This window comes from Myotis nattereri (assembly GCF_964212035.1).
Source record: "Myotis nattereri genome assembly, chromosome: 3".
Taxonomy (NCBI): domain Eukaryota; kingdom Metazoa; phylum Chordata; class Mammalia; order Chiroptera; family Vespertilionidae; genus Myotis; species Myotis nattereri.
Genome location: NC_138077.1, coordinates 123,935,259 through 123,939,946, shown reverse-complemented (window position 1 = coordinate 123,939,946; position 4,688 = coordinate 123,935,259). Strand labels below are relative to the sequence as shown.

Below are 4,688 nucleotides of genomic sequence, written 5' to 3'. Positions count from 1 at the left end.
CTTCACGTACATGGCTATAAAAATTTAGAATTTTCAACCTATAAATGGAAACAACTTTCTCTGAGCTTCATGTACTAGTATTTATTGGTGTGTTTGTTTAATTACTTATTTATTTTTGTAAGAGGCAAAAAGACTTCAAGATTGGCTTGCTCTTCCCGAAGGAAACACTTTATAAAAAATCTGATCTTCACCCTAACCAGTTTGGCTCAGTGGATAGAGTGTCAGCCTGCGGACTGAAAGGTCCCAGGTTTGATTCCAGTCAAGAGCATGTACCTTGGTTGTGGGCACATCCCCAGTAGGAGGTGTGCAGGAGGCAGCTAATCAATGTTTCTCTCATCGATGTTTCTAACTCTCTATATCTCTCCCTTCCTCTCTGTAAAAAAATCAATAAAATTTATTTTTTTTTTAAATCTGATCTTCTTTCCTTTGCTTTAACAGATATCTTTAGGGAGGACAGGCCCTACCAGAAGACGTACAAAGTTCAGAATATTTAGCCTTTTCCCTCAACTGGTCAGCCAAACTTAAAGAACTTGATTATTATATCTTTAAAGAAAAAAATACAGAAACAAACCTTCAGTAAAATAAGCTAAGCCAACTCTAAGAAAAAAAAGGAGTGGGGAGCTTATCCTTTGGAAATTCATTTTACTTTTTCTAGGAATTTCCTATCAAAGTTCATTAGGAAAGGTGGTTAAGATAAGGCAAGCCAGCATGTTTTGCCTGTTATCTGGTGCCATGAAGGGGTAGTTATATGGTTATGCAGGAGGTTCCATGATGTGACACCATGGGGAATGCATCCATCCCCTGCACAGACTCTGAGAAGAAAAAGACTCTGAACACTGAATGCTGACTATGCAGACAGATCACAAGCAGGAGAGAACACAGCAGGGCAGAAGGCAACACTTCAATGAAAGAGAGGTAAGGGGTGTAGCACTGTGCAGCCAGTGCAATGAACTAACGGAACAGGCAGCCATGACATCTTGTAGGGATATTTGGACAGAAGCAAAGGCTACCCCGAAAATCAATAATAAAAACTTAGTGTTCAGTGACTACTTAATATCCAGGCTGGTTTGAAATCTTAAATCAGAAGTCACAAATTCCAACAGATGTCAGTATTGGCAGTCACATCATAAGTGTTGTGAGCCCTGGAGGGGCTGTGAGGAGCGAGGCGCCCTGGCCTGCTGAAAGTAGACAGCCACTACCCAGGGCAACGGATTGTAGTTTACTGTTGCCAAACCTTCAATTTTTTTTTTAAATCTGGAATTTAATTTGTATGTTCAACATCCCAGTTTTAACTTTGACTGAATGATTTTGAAATGTTAGTGAAAGGCCTCTGTGTTAATCGTGTTCCCTTTCTTCTCATAGCCAATATCACCAAAGTTCTATAAAAATTCCTATCCCCAGATGCCTCATCCCCACGTTTTCTCTTTCTGTCTTGCATCTGTAGGTGCAAGACACCCTGCCAAACTTTTGATTCAGCTTCTCCTAAGATTTGCCTTTCAAATCCTCTTTCTTGGCTTGATCCACTGCGGGCTTTGGATAAGTGATAGTCTACCTCTGTGTTTGACCTTGGCATCTAGAGAATACACCCCAGTTAGAATCTGGCATTTCTGTTACTGCTTGTGTGAACAGAGATTCTGAGCTAGTGTGTGTGTGTGTGTGTGTGTGTGTGTGTGTGTGTGTGAGAGAGAGAGAGAGAGAGAGAGAGAGAGAGAGAGAGAGAGAGAGAGAGAGAGAGAATAGTAGGTAATAAAAATGCTAAATTGACTGGAGAGAAAGGGACTTGTTTCAACAGACAGGTTAAGACATCAATAGCTCAGAACATTGAGAACTAGAATTTGACAAATCAAGACTATTTCCTGAGCCACACTGGCTAATAATTACTGACAGCAGTTCTCCACCCTGGCTGCAGATTACAATTACTTAGGAAGCCTTTATGACAGTGGTTCTTAACCTTGGCTGCACATTAGAATCACCTGGGAATCTTTTTAAAATCCTGATTTCTGGGCCTCATCCTCCAGAAATTCTGGTTCTTTGTTATGGGGTGGGGTCACAACATTAGTAACAAAGAAACAGGATTTCTGGAGGATGAGGCGCAGAAATCAGGATTTTAAAAAGATTCCCAGGTGATTCTAATGTGCAGCCGAGGTTGAGAACCACTGCCCTAGAGCATAATAGTTCAGAAGGTGGACTTTAAAGTCAACTTTAAAGTGAGCTTCAGTTCTGGCTTTATCACCCAATAACTGTGTAACCCTGGCCAACGTGCCTGGGATGTCTAAGGCTCACTCAATCATGTAAAACACAGAATCAAATGCCTACTTCCTGAGGCTGGTAAATGAGGCAATGTTTGTAAAGTGCTTGGCAAGTATAAAATAAATGATAGCTATTATTTTCAGCAGCTGTAAAGAGAATTTTGTGAGCATTCATTATTTAACAATATTTTAAGTACCCATATTAAAATCCTACTGGAGATTACATAGATAATGGGTACTCAATCAATATATTGTTTCAGCAAATTATCTTAATAATTACATAGATTGCAATTGAAGAAGTCTTTTAAGCATTGTGTCATATAGACACCTGGGCAGAATAGGTCCTTCTCACTCATTATAATCAGGTGCAAGGAGTTAACACCAAAAAATACAAGTGGGTATTATGTATATGGTAAGATATTAAACCATCTTAGCAATCTAGCAAACTCTAATTAAAATAACAGTGAAAAACGCCTTTGTGGTCTATCAGCATAGCAAAGACTGCTTTTTTAACAGCAGCATGAAGAAATCTTGAATTTTATATACTGATGATAAGATAGCAAACTGGTGTGCAATTCTTAAGGAAAATTTAGTAATGTGTATCAAAAGACTTAAAAATATTGAAATCCTTAGGTTCAAAAATTTCACTTTTAGGAATTAATCCTCAAGGAAAAGAATCAGAGATACATCAAGTTTTATAAACACTGGTAACACGGCTTGCTGTCTTATTTATAATAGCAAAAAAGTTGATAAACAACTTAACTGGCCAATTAGAATATGAATAATGATGCATTCATATAATGGAATACTACACCGATATTGAAAAGCTAGGGGCCCGAGGCATGAAATTCGTGCAAGAGTAGGCCTTCCTTCCCCTGGCTGCCAGCATCGGCTTCCCTCTGGCACCCAGGACCCCAGCTTCCCTCGCAGCCCGGGCTTCGCCCGAAGGACATCCGGTTTAATTAGCATATTACGCTTTTATTATTATAGATTGTACCTTAAAAGGTTACTAAATGGCATAGGAAAATGCTTACCAAAAACTCTAAAAGTAATCAGTACACACCTAAGGAGCCTGCAGTGGAGTTTTCAAAACGGAGACCTCCTGGACATTAAAGATTAAAGAGAGAACACGGCTTATCATGCCAGGGAAGTGCTCCTCGGTGTGTAGTCCTTTCTGAGAAGGATTCTGCCCAGCACCAGGGGACCTCCTGACATGGAAGGAATGGTGAACCTCCAGCTCAATGCCAAGGGCGGGGTGTATTCAAAGCTTTCTATAATTTGGTTTAACCTATCCAGATTATCAACAGTATCATAGAAATGGTGAAACCAGGAAAGTTCCTCAGTGGCAAAACTGAAATTCCTTTTGACTTTCCTCTGCACATGAAGGAAAACAATGTTCTGTATGACACTTATCACAGGGTGTTTGTCAACAGTTAGTATATCCCATGCTGTGACATGAAGCAGTGTCTATTTGCCAAGACTTGACAAAGACCTGTGAGTTTATCGTTCAGTTTGCTCCTCAGAAGGGAAAACTGATGCCAAGCCCCCATAAACCTGAAACCTTACAGAATGTCAAAGAGAGCCTTGCTCCCCAAACTTCTCATCAGAGGACATCTCAACTCAACCAACAGAGCTATCACACAGCCACTAACAGAAGAGCTGATGGTTGAGAGCATGTAGGCCTCCCCACAAAGCATAGAGCTGCAGCTGGTCCCCGGCAGACGTGTGGGTGTGCAGATGGATAAGCCCGCGATGCCACAGACATTCAGAATATTCAGATCGTTGGTGGGGATGTTTGTCAAAACATCTGGCTTCCTATATACATGGTCTTCCTCTGGCTGTCCACCTGCCCTACGCTGGAAACCACCAACTCAAAGTAGAATTTGAGGTTAGCGTGGTTGTGCTGCTTCATGGTGATCACCTCATCAGGGAGAACTTCCACCGAAGCTCTGCAGGATGCAGCCCAGGAGGAGGGAGCGCAGACACCAGAGAGGCTGGTGGAGATGCAGCCGGTACCTGAACCTCGCTGGAGCCAAAGCCAGCTCCATAGACTTGATTTCTTGATTGTTCTGTATCAGAAATGGACCAAAACTCTCAGATCACAATCACCTTCTTCTACAGCCGGCCCCTCTAGTCACATCTTTTCTTTGAAATTCATTGGAATTTCTTAATGTATTAGTAAGTCATCTCCCAGAAAGCAAAATTTCCTCTGACTCCTGACTTACCTATTCCTTTTTAGGGGCACAAGACAGTTGTAACAGCAGTTTGAGCTTTGATGGAAAGTGAGGTCCTGGGACAAATGGAAACCCTCCCCCCCTGGCTGATAGCTGCGGGGGACTCAGGGCAGCAGCGTGACCACGTGACTGTGACAGGTGTGCTTCCTTATGACATAGGCAGATACTCTGCAAGGACAAATGAAAAGTGTCCTCTACTGGAAAT

General features: G+C 41.6%; 1 pseudogene across 1 annotated transcript; it reads left to right on the top strand.

Annotated features, from left to right (window-relative positions):
- The first annotated feature begins 3,462 nt into the window (after positions 1-3,462).
- LOC308515475 (vacuolar protein sorting-associated protein 26C-like) lies at positions 3,463-4,313 on the top strand (annotated as a pseudogene). The gene has a single exon. The product of its transcript is annotated as a vacuolar protein sorting-associated protein 26C-like (transcript).
- The last annotated feature ends 375 nt before the right edge of the window (positions 4,314-4,688 follow it).